General features: G+C 40.7%; 1 protein-coding gene across 1 annotated transcript in view; it reads right to left on the bottom strand.

Annotated features, from left to right (window-relative positions):
• Positions 1-19,866, bottom strand: part of LOC146389750 (neural cell adhesion molecule 2-like) — a 631,716-nt gene that overhangs the window by 501,726 nt on the left and 110,124 nt on the right. The gene's annotated exons all lie outside the window — the stretch shown is intronic.

The raw sequence follows: 19,866 nt of genomic DNA, 5'->3' as shown, positions 1-19,866 counted from the left end.
AGGGGGTAAGAATATATATAGAAAAATAGTCTTGGTATATGAACAAAAGGATGGGCTGCAGGGCAGGAGAACAGTCTACTCCCACCCCCAGGACAGGAAGCCACAGGTACAAGCCTGGGGGAGGGCAACCCCACGGTGAATAATAGAGATTGACAGACCACGTGACTTTCGCGCATTGCATGCCGGGAACTCGTGGCAAAACAATCCAAGTACCGCATCAAATGCAAGCATTTGTAGTACCGCAAAACGTTCATTCTCCGGTTCCAATAAATTCTTGCTTTTTCTTTGCCCCCCAAAAAAGGTATGTACAAAACGAAGGAGAACAATGTGACCTGGAGTCACTGCAACAAGCCCAGGTACAGTTTACCGACGCATGGGTACAGGACCTTGAAATGCACCGTGTAGAACGAAAGACCATCGTACGTATCATAAGTTTACCAGTCTCACAAATCGTCTTCATAAATACACATTCGTTAACCGTTTATTAATAGGACCTTTGAGCTCAACGGTAGTTAATTAGCAGTGGAAATAATTTCTGGTACGCATCACAGAAATGTAGCAGTGACAATAATATTGTATGCTGTAATCGTACTGGGCAATTAGTCATACAAAAAAACTGTTTTATCCTGTGAATAAAAGTATATGTTTTTGTCAATGTACCATGGTAATAACAGAAGCGAAACGCAATATTGTGTCAGGACAATTCGCTATTCATGCACAATAAACAAAGGAGCATAGCGCGACAATTTCTGTTCAGCGCCAGACTTGCTTGTAACCTATATCACCAATTATGTTAAGAAAAATGACGTATTAACTACTACAAAACACTGACATTTGTGGGAATGCTTGGAGCAGACTAACATGTGAGCTGGAGTGTTCTGGGACGTTATATTTGGTCTTTGAATGGCTGCAATCCAGGTCATCCGTCACCTGTTTGTTACTTCGGAAACATGGCTCGAACAATTTCTCTTCAACGACGTAATCCGATAACAACCGATCTCTTTACCCATCTGCTTCCCGTGGCTGTCATGCGACCGGCTATTGCAGTCAATAATACAACAACTTCTTGCCATTTTTTTGTGTTTCTTTTTATCGCTGTGTAACTGATTTCAATTGAAAGCCTGCGTGTGCTAGTACCTCTTGCCACGAGTTCCCAGAACTCTTTGCGGTTTTACCCCTGAATGACGTCACATTTTCAATTTCTATATAGAGAGAGTAGTGGAAGCCTACTGAGCAGGGGTGCCAAAGGGCTACCCCCGCCACCCGTCCCCCCTTACGCTATAAAGGTGTGTGTGAGGAATGCTCCTCAGAACAGCCTTTAGAATAGGACTTCATAGGATGATCTCCAGATGCGTCTGTATTTTATTTACTCCCAGCCAGGGGCGATTCTAGGATCAGAGCTTTGGGGCTGCTGTCAGTCCCCGCATCCTTAAATGTTGTTGCTGCAAAAGAGGAATGGATTGGAATATAAATAAATAAATACATATCCTACCCTTAATTACTGGGGGAGAATAATGAATGATGCTCATAGTGAGTAAAAAGTAAACTGAGTGCAATTTTTGGACAGAGTGTATAATGTGTAATACAGAAACATTAAAAACACTCCCAAAACAGAATAAATTATTACAAAATATTAATAAAAACTATAAAAATGGAGTCAACTTTGCCTGTGGTAGAATGTATACAATGTATGAAAAAAACTTTTACTACAGATACTAATTTTACTAATTTAATAATAATAATTTTGTGTTGTAAGATTTATGAGTTTCGTGCTTTCATAGTGGTACTTAGGAGAGCTTGACATTTTTATCAGGTGCTACACACTGTAAAAAGTTTGAGAAACACTGATAAGTGTATGTGTGCTTTTGGAAAACATTTTAAGCTGCAGTGCAGAATCTTTCAAACAAGCTCGCTGAAAACACTTTTAGAATATAATACAAGTCCATTCTCTTTTAAGCATCTTTCTTGTAGTCGTCGTTCCAAGACAGTCTGTTTGTTTTGATTTGTAGACCCCGAAAATGCCGCCGCGCTCCCACAATGCATTGCGGCGTGACGTCAACTCCAAAGCCCTATACCAGGGGTCGGCAACCTGCGGCTCCGTCCTTTTAGTGCGGCTCCGCGTGGTTTGGGAAAATAAATTATTATTTTTAAGTAATTAGCTGAAGTGTATTTTATTTATGTTAGTTCTTTTGTAACTTGTAGTTCTAAATTGGAAGATTATTGTGATATTGAAATATAAATATAAAATTATATTCTATTATTTTTTTTGATCGCTCAAAATAAGCGTCACACTTACGGAAGCCGGTGTACCCGCCGAAATGCCGTGCATTTATCGAGACTTTCAACCCCAGGTAAGACAATTCTGGATCTTCGGATCCACATTATGTCAGCAGCTCCACCGTGAACTATGTTAAAAACAAACACCACTCACGCCTCACAGATGACAGCTTACAGTCCTGCATAAAGATGAAAGTGACTTCGTACAGCCCCGATTTGCAGACGCTGTGCGCAGAGGTTCGGGAGCAGAAGTCCCATTGTAAACATGTCACGGCAGGCCCCGCGATGTTTGAACATGCTTTTCAGCATCTCTTTATTGACCACTTTTCACACACGGTTGCTAACGCATACAGCCAGTGTTAAAGCGCACAGCCCGACACATACCAACACAACAGCATAGAGAGCACAGACGTGCGGGTGCCTCTCAAGTAGCGTCCGCCTCCCCTGCAGCGGCGCTGCAGACCACGCCCCGCAACACATTTAACTAGGTAAAATACAAATTTAGGCAGAATATTGCAAATATTTATTTTTCATTTTTCAGCAGCATAGTGCTTTTTTTCCCAATTATTTTTTTAAAAGTCAGGTCAAGGCTCCAAAAGCCCAAAGGCGATATAAGGCTGGCGGCTCACAACAGTTTTTGTTTGCTACATGGATCATTTTAGTTCAGCTGGGTGTCTTTCCTTTTGTTACATTTCTTTAAGAGTTCAAAATGTGTTAATTACATAAATAAAATGTAATTTTCTCTGTAGCACTTCATGGATTTAAGCCACACACCTTAGTTGTTTACACAAAGCATAAAGGTAAAAAAACAATATATGCAGTGTTATCTTCATTTTAGATGTCAAAAAGTATTTGCGGCTCCCAGTGTTTTCTTTTGCGTAGAAATCTCGTAAAAATGGCTCTTTGGGTGTTAAAGGTTGCTGACCCCTGCCCTATACCATATATCAGAAAGAGAAGACTCAACCTCTCTCATGACCCTAGGAGGTGTGTGATCTATGCCAGAACATTCAGATAGAGGAGTAAACGTACTCCTCTTTTCACGGATCACAGAGTTACTGCAGACCTCCTAGGATGAGACATTCTTCCAATCTACAAAAGATTGTATACTTCTAAGCATATATGAGTATATGTTTCTAAGCATAAATGGCAATATAAACCTAACAACCGTGTACGACAAATAATCTGTTCGAGGTCAGTAAACACAGCCAGAATTCATACATAAGGTGCACCAGATTATAAGACGCACTGATGATTTTTGAGAAAATTGAAGGATTTTAAGTGTGCCTTTTAGTGCAAAAAATACGGTAGATTACGTCAATTAAGCATTATAAGGCGGAGGGTGGGGGGTTTGCAACCATATTAGTTAGGTTGTTTAATATTTCTGCTAAGTACTGTTTAGAATACCAGAATAGGGAGGATGGTGTAGGTTTAAGTAAATTAGATTGATCAGTATTGCTGAACTATGAAATATTTTGGGTGTAGTGCATGCAGGTATAACAGAATAGCTTTAGTGTTTTGTTTTGTTTTTAAACTTGAGTATGAACTTATATAAAATGCAGCAAGATATAAAAAAAAACAGTTTTGTTGATTATTAAAGGAACTATATCGGATTCATATCGTTATCGGCAGATATCCAAATTCATGAGATCGGTATTGGACATAAAAAAAAGTGGTATCATGCGATCTCTAGTTGAGATCTGGGATTTTTCTGTCTCAGTCGAGTCAGGACTTTGGACTCTGCTAGGTCAGATCCTTCTAGATCTCTGCAATGCTTCTTCCAGGCTCCTCAACTGATGCGCACTGGCTCAGGTGAGGTGAGCCATCCTCTCCACCACCTCAGACCAGTCCAACAAACCATACACTAGAACACCCAACTTGTTGAGCTTCTAAGATCCTCCACTTACCACTGCAACAAGAGTACCCACTAGAATACCCAAACTCATTGAGTTTCTAGGAACCTGCACTCAATAATTGCAGCAGTAAGGAAGCAAGGCTTTCCCCATTGGTCCGGTTGAAAATCCTCCCGAATCAAAAACACCAAACCATTGCAAATTCTTTGCAGTCTCTCTCTTGGTTTGTTAAAACGTCCTACATGTGTGAGTTGCTGAAGCATATGTCGCGGTTCCCCCCTTTTGAAAACAAAAGAATGATGGGACTGAGGCAATTTTCCCTCAGGATGACCAGGCATCGCGTGCCGGTGATTTAGCAAAACTCACCTGAGGAATCCTGCTTGACAACGCCACATTTTTATGGAAAATTTCAAAATTAGCTGCAACACACCTTGTGAGCTGGATTTGAAGTGGGTTTAATAAACACTTTACAATTTGAATGGAAACATGCCAGCCAACACAAGGATCATCTCGGAAATTCGGCCACCACCCTTATATCTTATATACACCATCACAGACACTCTCAAACAAAGAACATTCCACAGCACATCATGCATACCTAAAGCTTCAGTCCAGCTCATCCTTGACCTTCTCCCACACTAAGAAACGTTATGACCACCCGTCACCTCCCTTAAAGCAGGATGTCTGGAGCTCTTCCAGTCTACGATGGGTCCACTGTGAGGGTGCAATAACATGGGGCCCACTTGTGATAACATTCTACATGCATGCATACAACTGATGAACACTAAAGTGAGGAAATAATATTACTATTACTAATGTGATATGATTTATAGGAAAAGAAATGTGCCACTACAACATGAATAACAGCGCTGGTAAATACACACAGAAATTAACAACTACAAGATTAAGTCTGCATGGCCCACAAGCTCATGCGACCCTAGGATGTTGCTGTCATCTTCCTGCTCCTGGAAAAACATACATACATCTACCCTTTCCTTGTCTGCTTGGAGTAGATGCAATCTGCGTATCAGTGTCAAGTCAGTGAACCATTTGTCCCCATTATCAGTCCAGTCAGTCCCCATTGCAATGTGGAGAAGCTCACTTTACGATCATTTTCCAGCAACACTGTTGTATAGCACTCTTAGTTCCAATCATGCAGGCCTGCTTAACGGACAGCAGATTCTCAAACAAAACTCTCAGTGCACTCCTCAAACATGAAAAGAAAAAAGAAAAGAAAATACTACAAAATATAAAAATATGAAAGTCTAGTTTTAGGACTTGCCAAAGCATACTCGTCTCCTTAAACTGATAAATCAAACCAAAACGTATTGACAGGTTCCACTTGGTAAAAGAAAAATGTAGCCGCCAAATAAATCCCCAAAACATTCATCCACCAGCCACACACATTTCACACAACCCTAATGTCCTATTAGATAATAAGTTTCTTCCCATGTAACCAGGTGTATGTCATCAGGGCTCGCAAAATCGCTAGCCCGACGTCCCGGGGCTAGCGATTTTTCCAGTCAGGCTACCAAAATCTATCTCTGCTCTGCCCGCCGGGCTGTCATAGGAAGGAAAAATATATGTCAATGATTTTGCATTCTTTGGGAAATGTAGCTGGGTAATTATGTCATTGGCATCGGTGAGCCACTGTCAATATGTGACATATTGAACTTTGCAATCGCGCGAACTGTGCATAGAGAGCGACAGTACTGATTGGTGAGTGATGATAATTTGCGCACCAATTCTTCTGACATCGTCTTATCAATCGTTAGCTTACTATGCAAACATGACAAGTGAAATATCCCGCAGCAAGCTTAAACATGTCATAGGTTGATCGCGCAGAGAATCGCTGAGCGTTATGTGAGTGCGTGTGTAAAACCAGCAGGATAAATATTTTAGTTCTGCTGAGCCAAATAAGACAGGTCAGGGTGAAGAAGTGACAGCCAAAGAAAAGCTTACCACAAAAAAGTTATGACAAATCAGACTATAAGGCAAAAAGAAAGTGCAGCTTTATGGTTTCATGGACAAAAGAATTTCTGTGGCTGCAATATGACGAGCTATATAACCAAGGGGGCACATAAGTGGTCCGCAGGTGCGCATTCGCTGTCAAAATAAAAAACGCGCACAAGATAAGAAGTTGCAACGCGTGTTTGCGTACATAGGATTTTCTGGAGGAGGACAGACATTTGTTTAGAACTCTTAAATATGTCGAAGAAGCAAGCTCCTTTAAGCAATTACTTTGGTGTTCCTCCACCTCCAAAGAAATGTCAGAAGGACAAGAAATGCATTACTGCTCAGTCTGCAATATCTTTCCCGGAAAAAAACACCAATTGCAAATAACATACTAAAACTAAACCTGAAAAATCTGTTTAGAACAGCGTACTATGTTGCAAAAAGTGAACTACCACTGGCAAAATGTAGCAGTCTTTGCAAACTTCAAAAAGCAAATTGCCTAGATCTTGGTTCCACTTGCCTCTTACCCATGACTTCAGTGGAAATTTCAAATTCAGGATCTGACACAGACTGATTCATGTCCTACACAGTTCTTACAAGTTCAAATGTCTGTTCAATTAGAACCAAGTATTTGAGTTGATGATTGTAATTTTTATACAATGTTGTAATTTGTGTTTCAACAATTTTTTGATTAATGTTTTGTTTCCATTACGGAAACCAAACATCAATCAAAAAATTGCTCTATTTTTTATTTGGGCTACTTAAATTTATTTTGGGCTACCAAAAACTGAAGAGTCCCTGCCCGAAGGGCTACCGGGACTTTGAAATTTTGCGAGCCCTGTCATGGTAAAGCCTCCCCCACACATTTGAATTTGAATGTATTTATTCAAAGGGGACAGTGCAGTTTGACATAGTCATACAAAACATGAAACTGATGTAACGCACGTAAGTTTATAGCTATTGCTAATTTTCAACAATTGTCCCTTGTTGGGCTTACAATCAAAATAAATACATTTTACCATAAAACATACATTTTCATGAAGCCAAAATACATCGTAAATACAACTACAATTAATAGACAATAAATAAAAATAATATCATTAGTTAAAATGACTACATCTCTGATTTCTCTTTAACCAAACTTTAACCTTCAATAGAAAGGATCTGATGTCTGTAATCAATTTGGTTTTGGTTGGAAGTGCGTTCCACAGATTGCAAGCCTCTATGGAAAATGCCGACTGACCAAATTTAGATCTGCGATATGATATCTTGCAGTTTCCGTTCACCATGCTTCTAGTAATACGATTACTATCTTGTCTCTGGATGTCTCTATTAAGACACTCTGGGGCCCATCCTATTTTTACATTTAAAGACTAATTTAAGAAAACACAAATGATTAAAACTCCTAAAACTAAGTAAATTATATTTCTCTAAAATGTGACAAATGCCAGGGCTGCACCATTTTGCATAAAATGAGAATCACAATTTTTTTGCTTAGAATTGAGATCACGATTCTCTCATGATTTTCTTTTCCAATATAAATATTTATTGCACTTACTAACTGCACATCAACTTCGTAACAGGTGAGACTGAACATAAAAACAATCAATGTCTCAATTGTCTACTCCTACGTACAAAACCTTAAAATACTTCTAACAATAACATTTTGAACAGTATTCTTTCCGTGTGTAAGCTGATGAGAGAGGTACGTATTAGGTATGTTTCTTAAAATGTAAACCACAATTATTAACAAAATATAACGCTTAGTTCGGCTGGACAGTAAGTCTGTCATTGCCGTGAAATGTTGTACTGCTTGTAATTCCGTCTCCACACTTGCCCGACACTGCGTGTATAGAGCAGGTAGTGCAACATTTGAAAAATAGTTGCAGGACGGCACTGTGTAGCGTTTGTCTAGGGTGTTGATCATTTTCCTAAATCCCTCGTTTTGCACAGTGTTGATGGGAGCCATATCTTTAGCCAGGTGATAAGTGATAGCCTCCGTAATTTCTTTGTGCCTGGGGGAGTTTGACGGGTATGGGGAAGTGCTGTATAAGGTTCCCGTTATTGATGTTTGGGTGGTTGACGGGGACGGATTTTCTCCTGTCACTTTCTTGACAGCTTCGTCATATTGCACTTTATGGTGACGTTTAAGGTGGTTATACAAATTTGTAGTGTTAGCTTGCGGTGCTGCTACTATGGCAAAACACAGCTTGCAAATGATATCTTTTTGACTCTCATCATCTTCTTTGAAACCAAAAACCTTCCACACGGAGGAACGAGAACCTTTTCTTGGAATTAATGTTACAGTGGGGTTGTCATTCTCACCACCATCAGAGCTTTTCCTCTGCACTCATTGTGGTTTCTCCCCTCCGGCAGTTTCTCTCACGTGCTCTCCGTTGTTTTTTTCCCCTTCCAGCTGGCTTCTGTATCACGTGGTATAAGGCTCTTCCCTTGTCATTTGTTGAGCATGAAGAGTGAGCGCTTGTTTTCATGCAGATTATGTCCCGGAGCAAAACGCGGTACAATCGTCATCTTTTTTTTTTTTCTTACATCGTTGTCATTTGGAAATGAGATTGCACATAAGTATGAATTGAGATCGCGATTTTCTAGCATTTAATTGTGCAGCCCTAAATGATGCCATCGAACAGATTTGACATAGGACACAGACCTTCAAAATAAAACAGGAAACATGAGACGCAGACATGACAATACAAACTTGATAACATAAGACACGCAGCATGAAACACAAAGGGTGAGGGAAACTTAAATACAGGGGAAGAAAATAAAAGAGAAATCTAATAACCAAATGAACTTCACTGACCTAAAGAACTTAAACATAAACCATAAACATCAAAACTGAACTAGAACTCAAAACACTGGTTCAAAAGACCCAGGAACGTGACAAATGCATAAATAACTGAGCTGCTGAAGCAGGTATATAGTGCTGAATTAACTCAAAGCAATTCAGATTAGCCTTGACCGTCTTAGCAATCTTCTTTACATGCTTGTCCAATTTAAGACGTAAATCAAAAATTGTTCCTAAAAACTTCTCATCTTACTAAGTGAGTTGAACAAGATGATAAAATCAGAAAGACAGGCTTAAAATACCATCTGGTATTCATTGCATTGCATGTGTGTGTATGTGTTAGTAGGATTAAAACATTCTGTGCTTATGTATGTCGTTTTAATTACTTTCCCCTTTTTCTGAAACAAATCTCTGTGTACTACACCTTCTTGTTTCAGAAACACCTAAAGAGGAAAGTCTCTATTGTAGTCAGGCACAGCTAAATTCTGCTTCCACTTCCTCTATGATTTTTGACACCCCTATATGGAGGACAACAAGAGCCACGCACATCAAAATAAAGAATTCTGTGCTTAAATTATGAATTGTAGAATAAATTCTCCATTTGTAAAATATTTTTAGAATTCCACATTAACAAAGTGAGTTTCGAAATGTTTTTTAAAAACCTCATTGCCATCCTAGGGGAGCTAGGATGGTAATGAGGTGCTTGAAATGTTGTAGGTGGCTGAGTTTATACTGCTACCATTGAGACTGATCGGGACTCCGTCTTTGTGGATCTATGGAAGTCCATATATACAGGGTGTAGCATCCCCTGGGTAAAGGCGGTGATCTGCAGGGGGGTCAGGGGTTTTTCCCTTTCAAGTTCTTGTAGGCAACTGATGACTTTCTTTTTGTAGTTGCTTCTGGGATTTCCCCTTGAAGCTTCATAGGTATTGTTGTCACTGAGGAGTTTAGTCATGTTTATTTGCTCTGATTTTTTTTGCATTTCACTCACTGCCTGTGTTTGTATCTCTGTCACTGCAGGACCAACATGGAGCAAGAAGTCAGCGCTCTCAGGAGGCCGACAAACCTCACAGAAGAAAGGGAGAGAAAACATACAGCTGTGATGAGTGTGGGAAGGAATTTACCCAGTCTGGAAATTTAAAAAAACACCAACTCATCCACAGTGGAGTTAAAGCATACAGGTGTGACTTGTGTGGGAAGGATTTTAACCTGGCTGAAAATTTAAAAAAACACCAACTCATCCACAGTGGAGTTAAAGCGTACAGCTTTGACTTGTGTGGGAAGGATTTTACCTGGGCTCAAAGCCTAAAAAAACACCAACTCTTCCACAGTGGAGTTAAACCTTACAGTTGTGACTTGTGTGGAAAGTCTTTTACCCAGGCTGGAGACTTAAAAATACACCAAGTCATCCACAGTGGAGTTAAACCTTACAGTTGTGACTTGTGTGGAAAGTCTTTTACCCAGGCTGGAAACTTAAAAACACACCAACTCATCCACAGTGGATTTAAACCTTACAGCTGTGACTTTTGTGAAAAGTCTTTTACCCTGGCTCAAAGCCTAAAAACACACCAACTCATCCACAGTGGAGTTAAACCATACAGCTGTGAGTTGTGTGGAAAGTCCTTTACCCTGGCTCAAAGCCTAAAAACACACCACGTCATCCACAGTGGAGTTAAACCTTACACCTGTGAGTTGTGTGGAAAGTCTTTTACCCTGGCTGAAAGCCTAAAAAAACACCAAGTCATGCACAGTGGAGTTAAAGCGTACAACTGTGACGAGTGTGGAAAGTCTTTTACCCAGGCTGGAAGCTTAAAAACACACCAACTCATCCACAGTGGAGTTAAACCGTACAACTGTGACCTGTGTGGAAAGTCTTTTACCCAGGCTGGAAGCTTAAAAACACACCAACTCATCCACAGTGGATTTAAACCTTACAACTGTGACTTGTGTGGAAAGTCTTTTAAATATCCACATCAGCTGAAAAAACACCAACAGATCCACACCAGAAAGTAACTCTACAAGTGCAGTTACTGTGAGGATGTATTTAGTTTTTTATCTTGTAATTTTAACCTGATTGTTTGGAACAAGTCTGATCAGTAAACTTATGGAGTTATACTGAATGAACTGTTTGGAAAAATGAAGCCTCATTTTCACTCAGTAAGCTGAGTGTTGTAATGTAAACAGTAAAATGTAATTGGACGTTGGCAGAGATGCTTTTTATTTCAGGAAACGTTCAGGATAAAAATGTTGAAGGAATTCACTGACTTACAATGTCTTTGTTTAGAAGTGGAGCAAAGCACATGGATCCATTTCTCAACCCTGTCGTCACTGTGGTGGTGGGAAAGAGTTTCTCTGTGACCTTTGTAGAAAAACTTCCAATCATGAACGGGACCTAAAACCACATCAATGTAGCCACACTGGAGACAAAATGAACTACTGCAAAGAATGTGGGAGAGGCTTCCACACACCAAGTACATTAAAAATACATGAACTCTTCCACAGTGGGGTCAAAAAGCACATCTGTGACCAGTGTGGGTCATCCTTCACCACTGCACGTGAGCTCAATGAAAAAACATAAGCAAATCCACACAGGAGAGACACCATACAAGTGCAGACACTGTGACAAAAGCTTCTCACAATCAGGTCATCGTAACAAACATGAACGTACACACATGGAAGTGAACTTCAGCTGTGACCAGTGTGACAAGAGCTTCAGGAATCTCAGTTCATGCTCTGAACACAAACGATCCCACACTGTAAATAAACTGTTTCACTGTTACCAATGTGCAAAAACCTTCACTTCATTATCTGCTCTGTGCAAACATCAGCCTGATCATGCAGGACTGAAATCACTGGATCACAATGAATCTGAAGAGAGAGAAAGATCCTCTTCTGGTTTCAGGGTCAGACTTAAAAACCTTGAGATCAGGCTCCACAGAGTTCAGATGGAATCTCCTGTAAAGAGTGTCAGCTGATGTCACACTTGGATCTGATGAGGTAGCTCTGATTTCTGGACCTGCAGTGAATAATCCTGAATGTTACATTTAGGAAGCTGCATGTATAGATATGCATATCAAGTTTATGTTTTTTCCTTTGAGGGATTTAATTCTCTAAAATGTTATCCCTGTTACATTTTATTCTTTGTTCCCTTAGGACACAGTAGTGTTTAGTAGTTGTATTCATTTTATGTGTTACCTAAGTTAAATTTCAATCCTTCATTCATATTTAATCTTTTGCTGTGGTAAAATCTTCTCTTAAATCATTTTCTCCCAAAACTACAAATATTTTCACAGCAGTTGCTCTTAAAACTTCCAAAATGAACTAAATCTGTCCACCAGCTTTGAAACAACACCTGCTGTGACTTTATGTCCAGAAAAAAGAAACTCAAGCTAAACTGGTTTTGGGCTGTACTTCCATGTAATGCCAGTTTGTACCTGAAGATGAAGCAGTGAGTCATTGTAACATTTATTTAATTAATAATAATAATAATAATAATAAACTTTATTTATAAAGCACACTAAAAAACCAAGGGTATACCAAGGTGCTTGACAAAAATAAAATAGGAAAAGGGAGATGGGAGGGAAAAGAGAAAGGACCTGGCACGTATCAATTATAAAAACCTTGACAATCATAAGATATAAAAGTAGTTCACAAGCATAACGGATAAAAATGTACAACGCACACCAAGTGTTAACTAGGTGGAAAGGCAAGATTAAACAAATAAGTCTTCAGCCGTGATTTAAACAGTGGCATAGAGTCAGACGTCCGGATAGCAACAGGAAGGTTGTTCCATAAGACCGGGGCAGCTACAGCAAACGCACGGTCACCACGAGACTTCAGCCGAGAACGAGGTTGCTCCAGAAGAATTTGGGTAGCAGATCTAAGTGCTCTGACAGGAGTGTGTAACCTGAGAAGCTCATTGAGGTAGCTCGGTGCCAAGTTATTAATGGTTTTGTAGGTGAAAAGTAATATTTTAAATTGAATACAGTATTTAATTGGAAGCCAGTGCAAGCCAGCAAGAACAGGAGTGATGGAAGAAAACTTCCTGCTACCTGTCAAAAGGCGTGCCGCTGCATTCTGGACAGTCTGCAATCTAACGAGAAGGGTGGAGGAAAGGCCAATGTAAAGAGAGTTGCAGTAGTCCAACCTGGAAGTCACGAATGCGTGAATGAGTTTTTCCAGGTCAATGTGCGGAATATAGCGCTTAGCCTTAGAAATGAGGCGCAGCTGATTAAAACTAGACCTCACAACAGCAGACACTTGCTTGTCAAATTTAAGCGAGCTATCCAGTAGTATGCCCAAATTACTGGCATAATCAGAAGGAGAGCTAGCAAAAGGCATCAGAGCAGCACACAGTTGGTCGCGGGGGATTTTACTATCAAACACCACAATCTCCGTTTTCTTTTCGTTCAGGACAAGAGAATTACTCTTGAACCAACCTTTAACCTCACGCATGCATTCACGAAAATAGTGAAAAGACATAGCAAGATCGTCAGTAATCTCAAAATAAATCTGTATATCATCAGCATAGCAATGAAAGGCAATATTATACTTCTCAAAAATTGCCCCAAGAGGGAGCAGATATAGCGAAAAGAGAATAGGGCCTAATACAGATTCTTGAGGCACACCACAGCGTACAGGTACCGAGGAAGATGAGAAGTTGCCCAAATTAACCGAAAAAGACCTGTCAGCAAGATAAGATTTAAACCAGTTGAGGGCAGTGCCTCTTATACCCACAGTATGCTCAAGTCTTAGTAGAAGAATGTTATGATCGACCATATCAAAAGCAGAGGAAAGGTCCAATAAGACCAGGACCACAGAGCGTCCAGAGTCAGTGCTTACAAATAGGTCATTGAGAACTCTAAGCAAGGCCGTTTCAGTGCTGTGCCGTGGCTTAAAGGCAGACTGAAATTTCTCTGCAATGTTGTTTGCGTCTAAGTACGCCTGAAGCTGAGAGAGAACTAGTCGCTCCAGGATCTTGGACAGAAACGGAAGCTTAGAGATCGGTCGATAGTTCAAAAGATCATAACAATCAAGATTCTTCTTTTTCAGAATAGGCTAGACTACAGCATGCTTAAAGGCCAGTGGGACAGATCCAGAGAGTAGAGAAAAATTCATTAAGAATAAAATGCTCGGTCCAATTACATCAAAGCAGCCCTTAACAATGCATGATGGGAGAATATCAAACACAGCATTGGTGTTTTTCAGTTGATCAACCAGCTGCTTCAGAGTCGAAAGCGACACGGGCTCAAATTGATGAAAAGTTGAATTACACTCAGAGGAAAAGACAGGACAAGAGGCAGACGAAGAGGAAAGGTTAAGGGATGAAACCTTATCTAAAAAAAGAATTTGAAAACGCTCACAAAGAGCTTGTGAATACAGTAAAGGCATATCAGGACAGGGATTAACAACAGAATTAAAAATTTTAAATAGCATACGGGGGTTGTGACCATTAGCCACAATGACTTTGGAAAGAAAAGATGCCTTAGCCATTCTAGCAGCAGTTTGAAACTGTGAGCGGCTGGTCCGTAACATATCATAAGAAACCTGAAGTTTATCTTTTTTCCACCTCCTCTCATCACGGCGACAGACACGTCGTAAGGCACGTGTAGTATCATTTAGCCAGCAATGAGAGTAGGTTCTAGGGCGCTTCATTTTGATGGGAGCAACAGAATCAAGAATAAAAGAACAAACAGATAACAGGATATTAGCACAACCATCAACCGAACAGAGAGAACAGTCATCAGGTACAGCCAAATCAGAGGTAGATGAGAATAATGATAGCAAAGTATCAGCATAACCATCAGATGAGCGAACTGAGCAGCAGTCAGGAATTATAGGCGCCAAATCTAAAAAAGACACAGCAAACTTTGACACAGCTTCAGAGCTGAGTATCCGTAGCGGACGAGAAAGAGCTCCAGGCTGCAGTCCAGCGGCAGATGAGCCAATATCAAAGGAAATTAGAAAATGATCTGAAATCCCAGCGTCATTTATATCCTTAATACAAATATCCAGGCCATACGTAAAGACCAAGTCCAAAATATGGCCTTTAACGTGGGTTGGTTCATTTACCCTTTGAAGGAGGTTAAAAGAGTCCATTAAAGCAAGAAAGTCTTTAGCAAGCAGGTCATCCTTACAACAGATGTGTATGTTAAAATCACCAAGAATAAGAACAGAATCATATTTAAAAAGAACGGAACCCAAGAAGTCGGCAAAGTCCGAGATAAAACACTTGTTATATTTGGGCGGTCGATAGACCAACACACACAAAGTGGTCGTGGAAGCAGTCATCTCCAATAACTGGACTTCAAAACTAGCAAAGTTAGGTGAGGAAAGTTGCCGAACATTATATACGTTTTTAAAAACCGAGGCTAAACCACCTCCCCTACCAGAAAGCCTCGGTGAACTAAAAAAGGCACAGTCCAAAGGAAGAAGTTCAGAGAAAGGAATGAGCTCAACAGGGCGAATCCAGGTTTCTGTAAGGAATAAAACATCAAGGCCACTAGTAGAGAATAAGTCATTTAAAACAAAGGTCTTATTTACCAGCGACCTGACATTAAGCAGTGCCATCCGTGGCCAGGGTACTAAGTCACCTCTAGAAGCACGAGGCAGAGTGCATAGATTGCTTCGACAAACTCCCCGTCGGCGCGATGTTATCCAAATCCGAGTAGGAAAGCGTGTCGCAGAGCGGGCAGATGCTTGGTGATCAGCCGGGTAAATCCAGCGACAAGTAAGCAGTTTAGTGTCCGGGCAATCCAGGGAGGAGGGAAAAAATGATGGCGTGTCCAGATTAACATGTACATGGTCCGTAATTCTGGCTCTGAGAAAGGCCCTGAGACGGCCGCGACGGCCGCTCCGTCTTCCCCGCTTCCTGTAGCGTTTCTTGTGGAGACTAGGAAGCGGTAGGTAGGAGAAGCCGCAGGACGAATCCAGTTGTGGTAAGTTAGCGCTGCCCACACTCCAGCAGGGGTCGGCCCGAAACGAATGAAAAGAACGAAGATTTAAAAGTGTTTGCCTGTCATATGTAATCAGTCCACAACCACTAGATAAACATAAGACTAGAAAAATAAAGATAAAAAACACAGTGCCAAGGTCCATAAGGGAAGGTAAGGGAAAAAGGGAGGGTAAAAAGCGGCGAGACGGACGGCAAGCCAAGTACACCGGCGCCATCTTACTGAGCAGAGCACGTAGTCTGTCAATTAGGCAAAGACCACATTCGTATTCACAGTGGCAACAAGGAAATGTTGAAAGTTAAAAACAGCAGCACACATCAGGACCAATTTAAAGATCACAGGTGACTACTTTTACTTAATTCAAATTCCTTCAAATTTTGGCTCCTCCTTTCACTTTAGTGTATTTACTGTATCCTTGAAGTCCACATGTTGTTTTTTAATGAATTCATTTTGATCCACATGTTCTGCAGCTGTTTTCCTGTTGATTTGAAGTTTGTATTATGAAATCCTGATAATGTTAAAGCGTTACTTATATTTGATGAACTCTGTGTAAAGTTTGTCTTATTAAACAGTTTAGTGTGAAAATGAAGAAATGGTCTCAGAACAAGTAGTTTGAGCCATGATTTCCGATTCAAACTAATTTAACTGTTTTCAGTGGTACATGTGGAGGTTTATCAGAGGAGGAGACTTGGCTGTTCTCCACTCACACAGAACAGGGTTCCTTCAGCTCATTAAAAACTCTGAAATGATCTTCAAGGACAAAAATATTTGATTTTTCTCAAAAACGTGCTGCGGGCATGACGGTTTTACAGAGTGTGTTTAAGATGCATTGTGATTAACATCTCACACATTCCAATAAAGCAGATGTTCCTGCATTGCAACAGCACTTTGCAGATGTGTTCTCCCCCCTGCCCGTGTGCACGACTCTCATGGAGCACCACTTTGAAACACAGCTGATTGGCAGATTCCCTTGTCTGCAGAGTCCAAAGACAAAAACGGCCTTCTCCACTCTGTATGGTTCGTACCAATTCGTCACACTTCCGTTTGGCTTGTTTGAAGCCCCGGCCATTTTTCAGCACTTCCTGTAGCGATAGCTGCGTCCTCACACTGCATATGCTGTTTCCTACCTGGATGATGTCATCATTCATAGTGATACCTCGGTGGAGCATGTGCAGTGGTTGGTCACAGTCCTGGATTCCCTGAGGCAGGCAGGGCTGATGGCAAACCCGAAGAAGTGTGTGGTTGGATGGAGGGAGGTACAGAGTTCTTTGGTACAATTTTGAGACCCCATTTGGAGGCTGATTACACCACAGCGACGTGATGAAGGCTGTCCCAATTCCAAATGCGGCCGGAAATGCGCACTTCATTTCCCCGGACTTGAAGGATGAGTCAGGTGTATCATTCGTGGCGCAACATATCCCAGAATTCATAGCGCAGCCTTTACTGTGGCTAATAAAAACAAAAGGCAGACGGCAGAAGCGTGGTGGCCGAAGAGTAAACTTTTGAGTATTGAATTTTTCAACCTCATCAGTTAACGCTGTCCATGCAGATATTATAGATTTGTAAATGATTACCTAACAATCTTGTCAACACAAAGTTCTTTATTGACAGGCAGTGGGGAGAGGGGACACTTGGGCAGTGCATTTACTGCATATAATGTGTTATCAACCTTTTCATCTTTTCTCATTATCCACAGCTACATCCACTTCTGTTGGCTTAGGCTACTCACTAGGGCTGGGTATCATCGCTGATTTCTATAATTGATTTGATTAAATTCAATTTTGACTCAGTAACTGTTTCAAAGTAACTGAGGATAAAACACAGAACAACAGCAAGCTAAGCGTTTTTCAATTTGGCATAATTAAAAAAAAAAAATGTATTAAGCAGCAAAAATGAAGCTTTCTTTTGGTCGGAGAGGAACAAAAGCTGCAGCTCAGAATCAGTGAGATGTTGACTTTTGTCAGATTATAATATTATTTTATGCCATGTTAGACCCTTAATTAAGGATGGTGAATTATTATGTAGTTTTAGTTTGCATTATTCTCCTGAATTAGAAGAAGTTGATAACTATTGCATTTGTTAAGCTGATTTGCATTACATTAGACTGCTGGTTTATTGTGAATGAATGATATTGTTTTATGATGCATTATACTGCTGAGTTATAAGAAATACTGTTTGCAGAAAAGTCATCGCCTTATTTGTCTGATTAGAAGAGAACAGAACACACTGGAGTTTTCTGCCCCATCTCAGCAGGAGCAGATAAACAGGGAGCCAAGGTCGTAGCTTAGGCACCGTGTGAGAGAAAGAATGTGAATGTTTAGGCTTTTATGATTAGGTGGGGGCCACTAGAGGCTATAAGAGTTTGATCAATGCTCCACCATTTTGAGATCTGATGCTGTCTGCGTACGGTGTCCATCTCCCACGCGTGTGATCATTAAAATCATCGTTTGACTCAACCCGGCCGGACCAGTGTTGTTATTGTGGTTTTTCCTCTTGTATCCATCCCCAATATTTGAATTCGTAACACTTTCTGCCCCGAAGGCGTGTCCATGTTCATGTCATCGGGTGAGAAAGACGACATGTCACTGATTCATCGAATCCGCGCTTTGTGTTCACGTCTTTGTGTGGAATCTGTTCACCTGCTCTCATTTATTGTTTTAGCTGTTTGGTGGTCATTGTAATAGTTTTGTGAGCTCCTTGCGTTTCTGGCAAAATACATAGAATAAATGACTGAATGAATAAATGGAGCTGCTACAGAAAAAGCACGATCTCCTCTAAGTTTATGCTCAGTCCTGGGTACATTCAGGAACAGCTGATCAGCTGACCTGAGAGAGGTGGGCGCTTCATAGATACAGAGAAAAACCCAACAATCATATGACCCCCTATGAGCAAGAACTTTGGCAACAGTGGGAAGGAAAAACTCCTTTTCGACAGGAAGAAACCTCCGGCAGAACCAGGCTCAGGGAGGGACGGCCATCTGCTGCGACCGGTTGGGGTGAGAGATGGAAGACAGGATAAAAGACATGCTGTGTAAGAGAGACAGAGATTAATAACAGATATGATTCAATGCAGAGAGGTCTATTAACACATAGTGAGTGAGAAAGGTGACTGGAAAGGAAAAACTCAATGCATCATGGGAATCCCCGGCAGCCTACGTCTATTGAAGCATAACTAAGGGAGGATTCAGGGTCACCTGGTCCAGCCCTAACTATATGCTTTAGCAAAAAGGAAAGTTTTAAGCCTAATCTTAAAAGTAGAGATAGTGTCTGTCTCCCAAATCCAAACTGGAAGCTGGTTCCACAGAAGAGGGGCCTGAAAACTGAAGGCTCTGCCTCCCATTCTACTTTTAAATACTCTAGGAACAACAAGTAGTTCTGCAGAGCGAGAGCGAAGTGCTCTAATAGGGTGATATGGTACTACAAGGTCATTAAGATAAGATGGGGCCTGATTATTTAAGACCTTGTATATGAGGAGCAGGATTTTGAATTCAATTCTGGATTTAACAGGAAGCTAATGAAGGAAGCCAAAACGGGAGAAGTATGCTCTCTCTTTCTAGTCCCTGTCAGTACTCTTGCTGCAGCATTTTGGATTAGCTGAAGGCTTTTCAGGGAGTTTTTTTGGACATACTGATAATAATGAATTGCAGTAGTCCAGCCTGGAAGTAATAAATGCATGAACTAGTTTTTCAGCATCACTCTGAGACAGGATATTTCTAATTTTAGAGATGTTGCGCAAATGGAAGAACGCAGTCTTACATATTTGTTTAATATGTGCGTTGAAGGACATGTCCTGGTCAAAAATGACTCCAAGGTTCATCACAGTGTTACTGGAGGCCAAGGTAATGCCATCCAGAGTAAGAATCTGGTTAGATACCATATTTCTAAGATTTTCAGGGCCGAGTACAATAACCTCAGTTTTATCTGAATTAAGAAGCAGAAAGTTAGCGGCCATCCAGGTCTTTATGTCTTTAAGACATTCCTGCAGTTTAACTAATTGGTGTGTGTTATCTGGCTTCATGGACAGA

This window comes from Perissodus microlepis, chromosome 3 (assembly GCF_051167445.1).
Source record: "Perissodus microlepis isolate ML-2025 ecotype Zambia chromosome 3, ASM5116744v1, whole genome shotgun sequence".
NCBI classification, from domain to species: domain Eukaryota; kingdom Metazoa; phylum Chordata; class Actinopteri; order Cichliformes; family Cichlidae; genus Perissodus; species Perissodus microlepis.
Note: the sequence above shows the minus strand (reverse complement) of the source record. Positions and strands in the feature narration are given on the sequence as shown.